This window comes from Enoplosus armatus, chromosome 24 (genome assembly GCF_043641665.1).
Source record: "Enoplosus armatus isolate fEnoArm2 chromosome 24, fEnoArm2.hap1, whole genome shotgun sequence".
NCBI classification, from domain to species: Eukaryota; Metazoa; Chordata; class Actinopteri; order Centrarchiformes; family Enoplosidae; genus Enoplosus; species Enoplosus armatus.
The window spans coordinates 12511599-12525517 of NC_092203.1; the positions used below are offsets into that span (position 1 = coordinate 12511599).

Below are 13919 nucleotides of genomic sequence, written 5' to 3' on the forward strand. Positions count from 1 at the left end.
GCTCTGCGGTGATTTATTGCGGTTTCAGCTGCGGGACAATACAACTGAAGGATGTGCGAAAAAACTGCGGATTTCCATTTAAACCGCAAACAAAAGCGTCACAGATGCGTGACGTCCAAATCCTGCGGAGGGATGTGCGGAAGATGGACTGAAAGAAAGCTTCAGGAAGTTTTTATAGAAACATTTAGAGAAGCTACAGACCGGAAGAGAGTTTAAACTTTAAAAGACAACATTTAGAAAAATATTTATGAAACTAAAATAAAATAACAATTAAATAACATTTACAAACAAATATTTATATAAAAGTAAAATAAGTAAAGCGACCTAGCCTATAAAAACTATAAATAAATATTATCTAAAAATAAAATAAAAACAACAAATAATAAAATAATTAAGTGAAAAAATGAAAAACTAAAAAAACACCAGTCTTTGTAAACTTTGAGGTCTTTGGGGTCTTTAATTCAGTCTGGACCGGATTCAGTCTCCGGTTGATGTCGGTGAAGAAAGGTCACATGACTCTCTGAATATAAAACCGGACAGGAGGAGCCGCTCTGCTGCTCTCACAGTGGGCCTCTTCTTTCCTTTCTGAGGACACTCCGTGCGCATGCGCGCGTTGCTGCGCTCCGCTACACAGAAACACAGAGGAAGAAAAAAAACAGTGAAACCAGCCCAGATCCCAGTCAATGTTCTCTCCACAGGCTGAGATCTGATCTGAAGTCTCGTGCTTCCATGTTTTGGAATCAGTATTTGTAGGATCCTGAGGTCGACAGGTGCAGCAGGTGTCAGTCTCCGTTTCGCGATGACGTCACCCAGGTGAGCACTGATTTCTGATCAGAAATCCAATAATCGATATTTAAACTGTTTTATCTTGTAAACGGTCAGAGAAGAAGTTTCTCTGGGGAATGTTTTCCTTGAAAATCCTTGAAGCCGTTTCCAAACTGAGACTCAGAGGAGTTTATAATGTGTTGCTGTTTCCATGACAACAGACACTCTGATTTTACTGTTTAAAGTAATTATTTGATGTTTGACTTCCTGTTTACAACCTGCTGTTCTGTGATTGGCTGCAGCTTCAGACTGAGAAGAGATGACAAGTTGTGACTAATGAAAATACAAATACTAAATAAATAAATTATTGAAAATAGAATTATAAAATAATAATTAAACAAATGAAAAGTCATCTCATAGTTAACACTAACCTAACCTAACCCTATCCTAATTTAACCCCAACACTTTAAGATGAAAAACAAAAACAAACTAAACTTTATTTACCTTCTTCAATAAAACTGAAGTTAGTTTGAGTTTCTAAAGTTGAATCAGTTGATTCAGTGACCGAATAAAAATGAATAAATTAAAATCTTTTATCATTAACTGTGAAAAAAGACTCAAATCATAGACTTTTTTTGAACGTCTGACTTGTTAACCCTAACCAGTTCAGATTTATTTAGACTTTCAGAGTTTCTGCTGAACTCTCCAAACTGCCTCTTTTCTTTTCTCTTTTCTCTTGTAAATGTCCTCAGATCAGTCAGTGCTCCTCCCCCGTCTCCTCCCCACATACCCTAATAACCCCCACCCCCCATCAAACAAGCTGCTGCAGGACAAAAACAACCTGAAACAAACTGATCCGAATGTTTCTACTAAAACTCTTCTACACATGAACACAGTGAATCTGCTAATGAACTGTACAGTACACGAGTACACAAGTACAGAAAACAAACAGAAACAGAACTCTTCTAATCCTGTCATGTGGATGTTTCAACTGCTGCTGATTATCACCTGGAGAGATGAGGACTGGCCCCGCCCCCTGCAGGTGATGTCACTGACAGGTACAGCTGAACTGTTTATGTATCATGGAGGAGATTTTTTTAGGCTCAGTTTCTGAACTCCAGTTGACTTTTTAAATGTGTCTCGATAAACCTGCAGAGACTCACACCAGCAGGTTCAGACCTGCAGGGTCAGTCTGGACTCCCATCAGCTCTCCGATCAAAACAAACACATCCTTTAACTCAATGAAGGATCACTTTTGTCTCGTGTGCATTCAGCCTGAAAAACCTCCAGTATCCAGTTTCTTCTGCAGAAACTTCTGCTCTGGTCCTGAAGGTTCCTGTCAGCTGTTGATGGTTGGATGTTGACTCTGAGGAGGATTCCTGACAATAAACAGCCTCCAGAGTCTTCAGTTTCAGCTGATCAAATCTCTCTGGAATGAAACATGATCCTGATCCTGATCCTCAGTGTCTTATATGTCCTCTGATTGGTCCTCAGCTCCTCTAACAGGAAGTGGGCGACAGCTCACGGCGCTCTCAAGGACCTCCTTCATGACGAGTTGCCCGATGAGCCTCCTGGTCCTCAGATGAACCGGCTGCAGGTTTTCCAGGACCGGGCCGTCCTTTACCTGAAGTACCTGCAGATCTTCCGCAGTCAGGAGGAGGTCTACGAGCAGCTGGTGAAGCCTCAGATGAGGCGGGCGGTCAGGATGGTTCTGGATGGGCTGACGGGTCGACTCCTGGAGCTCAAGAGTCAGATGGTGGAGCTGGAGCTGAAGATGGCACCGGTGAGTCCAGAAAACCATCACACCTGATCCCCCTCAGTCTGAAAGAAAACTGGTTCACAGCTGCTGTTAAAATCCAGCAGTTTGTTTTGTCATCACCTCAAGGTTGTTTAAAGGAGAGGAAACCACACAAGCTGTAAAATATAAAATGAACAAAAGAATCCGCATTCATGTGAACATAAAAATGTGTCTGTGTTTGCAGAAGGATCTGGAGATCCCCATCCCTCGATACCTTCTGACAGACAAGATTCAGCTGCTGAGAGACAAGCAGACGATGTTCACCAACATCCTGGAAACACAACGAACCAACCAGAAGGTCAGAGTCCAGATCAGACCTGGTCCCACACCTTCTGTCCTCTGAGCATTGATTGAGATTCAGAAAAACCTCTTTGACAGAGAAAAAACTTTTCATACTTACAGAAAGAATCAGAGAAAATAAAATAAACTTTGTTCAACAGTTAAGTTTAAATCAAGTTTTAAAATTTGAATCCTTATTTCCCTCCAGGTGAGTTCGGTCCAGTCGATGAGTCTGGAGGAGGCGGTCTGTCTCCTGCAGGTGTCTGAGTGCGTTCGGCAGGGACGAATCAGAGCACAGTTCATGAAGGAGCTTGTCTAATCACAGAGAGGCATCCACAGACACACCTGGAAACCCACAAACCTGACCCCAGATGAGGCTGCGATCCAGATCCAGAAGGTAACGGATCTGAAACACCTGAAGAACAAAACAATATATTCTGCAAAATGATCAGTCAGAAGTTTCTAACTGAGTTGAAACTTCACTGAAGATCTGTTGAATTTGAGATTTCTGGAAATTCACATTTCAGATTAAATTGTGGAAATTAGATTCTTTATAAAACTCAATGGTTCATTCTTACAAGTCAGAATATAATTAATATTATTAATTAAATGTTATAATATTTATAATATTAACTTAGTGAATCTAATAATATAATTAGAAATATCTCAAATTAGAATTTCTACCAGTGAAAATGTAATTTGCCCTTTTCTGTTAAATAGTGATTTTCTGTTGTTTTGTTGTGTTCTTTATTGTTCTTACAGTGTTTTTGCTCCTCTGTCTGACTCTTAGAACATGTCTCAGAACCAAAGATCCCAAGAGCACATTTGGATTGATAAAATTACAGATAAACTAAAGCTGACTAACGACAGGCGAATCAGAGAACCAGACAACCCGATCAGTCTGTTGTTTGTTGTGTTTCAGGTGTGGAGAGGTCACAGTCAGAGGAACTGCACCACCACACAGAGAACCAACGAGATGGTGTTCCTGGGAATGGTATTGTACTTTTATCCTGCAATTCTTCCAGTTCCCATAGATGTCCTGGTTCCTCTCACTACTTCCATGGTTCATATGGTTCCTCATAAATTCACTAGTTCTTCTGGTTATTCTTCTGGTTCCCCTAGTTCCTCATAGTTCTCCTGCTCTGCTTCCCCTGGTTGCTGCGGTTCCTCGTACTCCTTATCTTTTTCGTCTGGTTGTTGTTGTTTCTCCTCTGGTTCCTCATATATCCTCCAAGGTTCTCTGGTTCATCTGGTTCCCCTGGTTCCTCATAGTTCCTAGTAGTTCCTCTGGTACCTCCCCCTGGTTACCCTCGGTTTATTTGATTCTTACCCTGGTTCCTGATTTCTCTGGTTTGTCCCTCTGGGTCCTCATATTTCCTCATGTACTGTTCCTCAGATCCCAGCAGAGGTCCTGGTCCCAGTTCAGCCCAGCTCCAGTCCCGGCGAGTGTCAGTGGGTCGGAGGCTGACCCAGGATCAGAACGAGGAGGAGTACCAAAGAGCTCAGCTGAGGTTGAAGCAATCAATTCTAGATGTGGAGGGAACCGACATCAGGGAGACTCTGCAGGATCAGATCCGACAGTGGTTCATTGAGTGCAGGTCAGACCAGAACCTCAAATATCAGTTTTCAGACCTTTTGGACATTTTCAGATATTTCCTGGTTACTCTAGTTCCTCCTTTTACCCGTCTGCTTCATGGGGTTCCCATGGTTCCTCTAGCTCTTTGATTCATCATTATCCTTTTGTTTCCTCTGGTTCCTCCCCTTTTTTCTTTGGTTTTCCTGGTTCTTACCCTCGTTCCCCGGGTTCCTCCCATAGGGTCCACGGTTCCTCTTGATATTTTATATTTCCTCTTCTTCCTCTGGTTCTCCTGGTTCCTCCTCTGTTTTCTTAAGTTATTTTGGTTCCTCTGGGTCCTCAAGTGTTCAGATGAGACCAGCAACAATCAGCTCAAACATTAGAAAGTTTTATTAGTTTCAGAACATTTTATTTGAACATTTTGAGACATTCAGGTAGAACCTACAGGATCCTTCAGAATGTTTAATCAGACAAAGAGTCCATCAGAGGTCATCATCAGGTCCACAGAAGGTCAAAGGTCAGAGGAACCAAACCACAAACATAAACCTGTCGATCCAGTTTATGTAGCTTCAGTTGTTGTTCCCTGATTTTCATCAAACTGACATGAGAAGTGACTTCACTGCTCATCAACCAAATCCAATTAAAAAAACAGGGAATTTTAGTGCATAAATAAATCAGAACAGGAAACCTGAAACCTGTGATTTAGATCATCTTCATCAGCAACAGGTAAAGGAACATCTGAGTTTGAAAACAACAAGTTAGAATCTAAATACAATGGCTTCGATGACACCATGACTCTCCTTTATGACATTATCAATAATGAAAGGAGGAAGAAGCTATAATGCATTTAATTAGTGGACGTGTTGAATCAGGACTGACAGAAGTGTTGACCTTTGACCTTTAGGAGCCTTTTAGACCTGATGAAGACCTCTGATTACACCTCTTCCTCCTCCTAATGGTCTCTTCATGTCTCAGAATTTCAGTGTAAAAGTCGAACTGGTTTAAAACTTGATAGAAACAGGAAATAATTCTTGTTTAAAATGTTAGTCATTCATTTCTATATTATTATCCATATTCTATTTTATTTTATTTTATTTACTTGTGCCTGTGATTGAATTCTTCCCGACCCAAAGCATTAAAAAATATAAAACCTCTTCTAAAGATCTAAAGTTTGTCTGGACGAATAAAAACCTGTATTACTGTGTATTTTCCCTCTTTCTTGTCTGCAGAGACACTGCATGAACGTTTCCAGAGTTTCCTGACATTTCAGTCAGAGGATCAGCTTCTATATTCACTCAGAAAAGGTGATCGTTTCTTCTTCATGTCTCTTTCAGAAACATTTATTTTTTAATGAATACATTTATATTTGATGTTTTTTTGTTGTCAGGTTTCGGCTGAGCTGGCAGCCAGGGAGGAGGAGAGAGAGAAGAAGAAGAAGAATAAAGAACAGAGAGAGAAGACAGGAGGACCAGAGAAGAAGAAGAAGAAGAAGAAGAAGAAGAAGGAGGCGAGAAAAAACAAGAAGAAGAAAGAGGCGACAGAGGTACAAGTATAATTTACAAATTAAGTCAATTAATCGATCAATAAAAAATGAATCAACAACAATGTAATCAGTAATATAATGAATTGTTCAAAAGAAGACGGTTAAATACAATATAAAATGTGTATTTCTACCCTTTTAAACTTTATTTATTCCTCTTTTCTGAAGTGATAAAAGTTGACTTTCATTGTGAAGGAATGTTACAAAGTGAGAAATAAATAAATATATAATAATGATATTCAATAATAATAGTTTAGATGTAACTGGAGTATTTGGGTCACTGTTAAAGAAATATTTCAAGAATAAAGTTTTAATATTTTAATGTTGCAGAATAAAGTTTTCTTAAATATTTAATATATTTTTTAACATTTTTTTTTACAAACAGAAGTTATTATGTTGATGAATTCAAAAATGAATCATTAAATTCTGGTCTGATGTGGTCTGATGCGACCTGGTCTGATGTGGTCTGATGTAGGAAGACAACAGTTGGATGAATCCTCGCAGCTGTTTCCTCTCCGATGTCGTAGAAGGAGATAAAATCTACTCGGGTCAGTTTAAATCTACTCAGTTATTATTGTTTCATTGTTCTGTTATTACTGAACCGTCTCCATGACAACGCACAACTATATTCACTGAAGAAGAAGAAGAAAAAGCTCTAAACCCACAAAGAAGAAGACGACCACAGTGCTGCTGGGTAACGAGTCCCTCCGAGTCCTCTTCCTCCTCCTCATGATGATGATGATGATGACGACGATTACGATTACGATTACGACGACGACGACGACGACGACGTCGTCGATGATTTGATCCACAGTCATCCCTCTGCTCTGGTCCTCCTGGAGGAAGTGATGTGTTTATGGTGTCAGTGAGCCATGGAGAGAAGGAGGACTCTCTGTAGACCTGGATCAGGTCTGGAGTTTAGATTCGGAGTCACTGCTGCGCAGCTCTGAAAACAAACAACCTTTTACAATCAGCTGTTTTATTCTGAAGAATCCGACCTGACGACTAAAACAATATTTGTTTAAAAAATAAATAAAATTAACTTCTGAGGACACCTCACCTGCTTTTATTTTCTGATCTTATCGAGCAGCTGCTCTCTGATTGGCTCTGAGCCCATTGCTCATATAGGAAATGCCCCTTTTCAGACAGGAAGTGGAGCTGTCGGCAACAGGAAGTGGCTCCTGGGAGCCACTGAGGACAATCGGAGTCAGTCAGCTGCACCTGGATCAGTTTATTGTGCTGGTTTTTATTATAGCGTCGGTGGATTCAAACACTTCCTGTCCCATCCTGAGAAAATAAAGGTTCTCACACACACCTGACACTTGTTTATGTTCCTGCCTGTGTGTGTGTTCAGATGTGTGGCGTTGCTGTGACGACCGTCAGCAGAGTGTTGATGTCCAGCTGCTCAGAGAGGAGAAGAGACAGGAAGTGGAACAGGAAGTCAGACTTCAGGTGAGTGGTGTTTGATTTTAAATTTGATGTCAAAACGTCTGCACTGTCCCTTTTTAAATCTGAATCTAACCTATTTCCAGGCTGATATTTGTGGATCTTTTTCCAGGTTTCCAGGCTGATGTTTTTGAATCATTGCAGCTATGGGTGCGTTTGAATTCTTGATGTTGTCAGGTGGACGAGCTGATGAGGGCGGAGCTGAAAAACCTCAAACTGATTGTCGACAAAACAAAGAAGAAGAAAATGAAGGAAGGAAACAGAAAGGTCAAAGTCACTAAATGTCTCCCCTTATTTCAAGGTGATGCGTGAGTGTTTGTTTCTGTGTGTTGGACTTCCCAGACAGGTGGAGTCATTTCATGTAACTGTGTGTGTTTTGTTTGTAGAAGAAGAAGAAGAAAACCAAGAGGAAGAAGAGAGAGAAGGACCTGACAGCAGACAGGTGAGTTTACCTGATAGAGGAGGCTGATGTGGGGTCTTATCTGGGCTTTGATTGGTTCCTGTCTGTGTTCTGGACTGTGATTGGTTCTTCTCTCAGGTCTTTACAGTCTCTGTGTGAGGAGTTGATTCTGGAGGGTTTCCTGATCCAACTAATGAGCATCAAGCTCTCTGACTACATTGGTAACAACAACAACAACAACAACATAATAATAATAATCATGATAATAATAATTATTATTTATTTATAATTCAGTTTATTAGTCATCAATACTATGATTATCTCATATATGTGTTTTTAGATTTTATTTTGCTTCAGTGGGAATATCTTTAGGGTAAAATAATAAAAGAATAACAGGTAAAATAAGAAAAGTAAATAAAGTAAACATATATAATATATGTCTGTTTAACAGTTTACAGCTGTCTGCCTGCAGAGTGGATAATAACCTATCTCTCTCTCTGGGTCTCCAGGTGAGTACAGTTATCTGGGCTCAACTCTCAGACAGGTGAACATTGAACCGATGCCGTCTCTGATGTCAGACAGCTCGTCACACTGTACACCGTCCTGCCCCTGGGTCAGTCAATAACTCATCAATAACTCATCAATACTTCATGAATACAGACTGTTGATTATTCTTCGTCTTACTTCTATTTGGTATTTTGAACTACAGTTCCCATGATGCTTTGTAAACAGGACATATACTGTTGCCATGGACTCAGTGAGTTAGGGGGGGGATACAAGCTAAGGCCTGTTTGATTTTCAGTCTATATTTATTTCCACTTATTCACATGGTCTCCAGCGCAGCAGCTGAATCAGCTGTTAGCAGCTCCTGTCTGCAGTGTCCTCATGGACGGACAGACAACTATCACTGAGACACTGAAGGAAGCTAAAATACAGAGGGATTCTCAGGCAGGTTCTGCAGCGTCTTTCTCCTCTTATGTTTGAGCAGATTTCTGGAGGTTTATTCTAGATGGACATCAGAGATGATGATCTCCTCTGGAAGTGGACGTTCACTACCAGAGGAGATCATCATCTCTGAATGTTGAATCTCTGAATGATTCAACATGAGTTTCATGTCTGTGAGTTCAGATCTGACTGAGTTACGACTCTGAGAAGAAAGAGTTTTATTTTTGACCCAAATTGCATCAATTGGGTTCTAAATGTAAAGATATTTGTTGAAATATGTAATAGTCTTATGTTTGAAGTTCTCTCTCGCCTTTTGGAAGAGATTTCTCATCACCCTTCACAGTGATGTCACACATCACCTTCAGCTAACAGCAGTGCTTGATTTTCCCTCCAGGATCCCAGGCGGTTCTGGAGAAGTTCCCGGTGGTGAAGACTCTGCTGCTGGCCAGTCCGTCCGGAGTCGGTAAGAAGATGCTGGTTCATGCCGTCTGCAGCGAGACTGGAGCTCACCTCTTCCACCTGAGCCCAGCCCACCTGAGCACCAGGTACCCGGGCAGAGGAGAAGCCGCCTACCTGCTGCACCTGATTTTAGCCTCACATGCCTGGAAACCTGGAATTCATTCACAAATCTGTTCTTCAGATAAGAGATCCCAGAAAAACCTGAATGTATCCTTAAACCCATGCTTTACTTGGAAAACCTGGAATTTATGCATACAGCTGTCCTTAAGAGTAGCTTAGACACGCTGGAAAACCTGGAATTAACCCTTATTTAAGGCATATTTGAAAATCTGGAATTTGTCTTTGAAAATGTCTTGATGTAAAACAAACTTTCCTTCATGTTTCAGAGTTAATTAGTTGAGAGTGTGTGACATCATCATCAGTATCTGGCCTCTGATTGGTCCTGGTTGTGTCTCCTGCCAGGTAGCAGGGGAGCTGCAGCCGTCTGTGATCTGGATCGAAGACACAGAGAAAACTTTCTACAAGAGAGGTCAGGAAACTACTCAAGGGCTTAATGAAAATAAACACCCTTTTATTCTGAAGGTCTGAAGTTTGTTTGTAAATAACAGGAAACATTTTAAGGGTCAGAAATGTGAACATGTTTTCAAAGACAGAAGAAGAGTTGAGTCTGTGCCACCCCCTGCCGGCTGCTCTGCTGCATCACATGGATCATTTTAATAACAGGCAGTTATTAAAGGGTTAAAGAGAAAACTTTCAACTCTTCAAGAAGAAATCTGAGAAGTTTCCTGTAAAACTGTGTCAGTACGAGCTGTTTCATATTAAAATGATCTGAATACTTTCTGTTCAAAGTTTATTAAATAAACTACATTTATTTTGTAATTATTAATATGTTTTAGAGGAAGAGATGAACATCTCTAGCAAAAAACGTTTGACCTCGAAAGAGTAAGTCTGAGACTGACTGTTCTAAACTGGACTCCTCCTGGTCTGGAACCAGTCCAGACCATCCAGCCTGGAGTCCGTCAGTGGACCAGTTAAACCTCTGAGTCTTTGTTCCAGTTGGATCCTCAGAGGTTGAAGAGAAACCTCTGAAGACTCTGAAACTGGAGGACCGAGTTCTGGCGATCGGGACGACTCGAAGACCATTTGATGCCGACATCAAACCGTTCTGTAAAGTCTACAAGAAGATCATCCTTATCCCCAGACCGGACTACAGCTCCAGACTGGGTTAGTCTAGTCTACAGAGTCCAGTAAACCAGTTAAATACCAGACCAAACTATATGCTATTTCACTAGAGTTAAGTTATAAGTATATAACATTGCATGATAATACGCTAGTTAGCATGTTAACATGTTGATGTTTGCAATAGAATGTTACACAATCGATATATTACCAACATTATTAGCATGTATGTATATAACATGCAAACACAGTAGCATATTTACCATTATCATTATACATATTTACCATGTTAATACATTAACATTAATACATGCTAATTCTGTAATACTACCATGTTAACATGCAACATAGCTATCATGGTAACACTAACATTAGCAGTTAACATACTTACAGCTATGATTTTAACATAACATGCTACGTTATCATTTGCTAACATTAAAGGTTTGCATAACACACTAACAGATATTTAGCACATTTAGCATGAGGATCATCGTCATATGTACATTCACCATATCAACATTGGCATATTGTAATGCAGTGTTAAATGCTAATATTAGCATAACACACTAACACATTATCAAGTTAACCTAATATGTCTACAACCTGCATGTGGACATGTTTACAGTTAACATTGTTGCACTATAACATGCTATATAAGCATGCTAACATTAGCATTTTCCTTCAGTCCTGTGGAGGGAGTTGCTGCGTGCTGAGGGGGCGGAGCTTGGTCCAAGTCTGGACCTCAGCTCATTAGCTAAGATCACTGACGGCTTCACTCAGAGTCACATCCAGCAGGCGGTCCGCTTGGTTCTCCGCCCCTGCAGGCTGAAGAAGGTCCGCCTCCAACCACTGGCCGCCACCGAGTTCATCCCATCACTGTCGAGAATGGAGCCGGTGTACAGGGAGGAGGAGGAGGCCTTCAAGGTCAGAGGTCACAACAGAAGAACTGTTTGTTTTCATATCAACTTTATTTAAAGAAATGATGACACCACATTAGCTGTGTAGCAGATCGATGCTAGTGTTTTCTATGTGGATACTAACTTGTTGCTAAGTTGTTGCAGAGGGTGCTGGTATGTTTACATGTTAATGCTAATGTTAGCATGTTAGCAGCTTTTAAAAGCTGTTGCGTCTTCTTGGTTCAGGTGGCTGCTAAGATGTTTTTTTATTGATATTTTATTTTTAGTAGTTGCTATGATGCAGTGGTTGTTAGTGCATTTTGAAGTTGTTGCTAGGTGGTTGCTATGGCTTTACTTACTTTCTGGGCAGTTTTAGGTGGTTGCTATGGTGTTCAGGATCATTAAATCTTAAACTAAATGTTTTTTGTGGTTACATATTCATCAAATATTAAAAATGTATATTAGTTAAAATATCACGTTCAAACCAGAAGTCTTTATCAGATTTAACTGTTTTGTGTTCAGGTTTGGTTCAGGAAGACGCCGCTGGGCAGGAGGAAGGCACGAGCTGCCAAAACCAACGAAGAAGAAGGAGGAGGAGGGAAAGCTGTGAGAAAGAAGAAAAGCAAAGAGGACAAAAACAAGACAATGAAGAAGATAAAATGATGAAGAAGATGACCAGATGGTGTTTGATTTTAGAGTTTTTCAATTTATTGAGTAACCTAACCCTAACCCCTAACCCTTATTTTCCTTCTTATTCTGTTCTGGCTCTTATTCTCTCACTTTAATACATAGATTTTACAAAATGTGTTTCTGTAATGCAAAAAGTTGAAAAGATAGCTTTGTATAACCAACTTTAAAGTAATAAAAACATAAAAACAAGTTTTGAGCCAGATTTCCTTTGTTATTTTCTATAAAAACAAAGATCTAAAATCATATTTCTCACATATGAATCTGTCTTATCGCTGACTCTGAATATCTGTCTTGTGTTGTCAAAATGTTCTTCTTTATATTTAATTAAATTCATATGAATTAACTGCTTAAGGAAAACAGGAAATGACATGATTCACAACAAAAGGTGAAAAAAGTTTTCCTGAATCTCAATTTATGTTAAAATAATCAAAGTTTGATCTGAAGATTTCAACGCGTTAACACTGTATTTCAATTGTCTGCCACCAGATGGCCGCATGACCGCAGAAGACTGAGAGACACACCTGGAGATCATCAGTCTGTCATTCAAGTGAACATCAGTGGCGCAGTGAATGTTTCATCCATTGATTTCCCTCCTGCTGAAGATTTCATAATTCAGGTATTTAACAGCAACAACAGGTGCATCATAACTGAAGAACTGTTCTCAAGACATTAAAACAAATTAATTTCCATAGTAACAAAGTAAAAGAAGAAAACTAGTGGTGTAACATTATGACCAAACCAAACTCCATTTAAAAAATGAGAAATTATATGTTCTTTTGACCTTCAAGTTAGACAGAAACCTTGTAGAACATTAATGAAGAGTTTGCACGTATCAATACAAATGATCAGTATATCCCAGCAGCAGTCCCCAGGAAACATCGATGACTAGTGATGGTGCTAAATATATTTTGTTTTCACTATGTAAATGCCGCTGAAGGGGAGGAACGTAAATCACCCAGTTCTTAAATGGAGTTTGACGTTAAGTACGTCCAAGTGAGAACATGATAATTCAGGGGTACTTAGTGCAGAATTGAGAGTTGAAAATAAAAAAGAAGTATATTTGAGTCCGCTTGACAAACAACCAAACTCTATTCAAAATGCATGTTATGTCCTTGTACTAATGTTTCCTGGCAAAGTAGACCCTAATCTTGTAAAACATAACATAAGAGCTTATGTATCAAAACAAGTCAGTAAATCCCAGCTGAATTCATCGGAAGACTTTGTTGATTAGTAAAAACATTTTCTGGTTGCTTGACCTAACCTAAATTAACTGCAGATTTTTAAATAAAGTTTGGTGTCAAGTCTGTCCATGCGGGAACACAGCCACTGTAACAACATTATGAAATATTAGAATTTAACGACAATATTCAGTGCAATAGAAAGAATGGTTTATACCGAATTCACCAGAAGACCTCCTTGATTATTAAGAGCTTAAAAAAATTTCTGGTCACAATGTAAAGTATGCCACTAAAGGTAGCTACCGTAAGATAACCACCTTTTCTAAAGATGTTTGGTGTGACTGCAAGTCCACTTTGAAATATTACAATTATTACAACATTCCGTGCAGTTTGAAATAATTATTTATACACCGAATTCACTAGAAGACGGCGTTGATCATTAAAAGCTCTTAAAACATTTTCTGGTCACCATTTTACATTTGTCACGGAAGGCGGCTACCATAAAATTACATCATTTTTAAATGGAATTTGGTGTGAAGTCTGCACTCGATGAATTATTAGACTTTTATTCAAACTTTCCGTACAGATGGGTTGATTATTTATACGCTTTTATCAACTTCTTGTTGATGAGTAACAGCTCATAAAACCGTGTTTTTCTTACGGATGGCGACTACCTTGAACTTCCCGGATTTTAAATGGAGTTTGGTCTCAAGTGAGGACCTGATAAATCTGGGGTACTGAGGAACATAACAAATTTTTTTTGGTTAC

At 39.5% G+C, this 13919-nt stretch overlaps 1 pseudogene; it reads left to right on the plus strand.

Moving 5' to 3' along the window:
• Positions 1-799: 799 nt before the first annotated feature.
• On the plus strand, positions 800-12016 carry LOC139306759 (dynein regulatory complex protein 11-like; annotated as a pseudogene).
• Positions 12017-13919: the final 1903 nt, after the last annotated feature.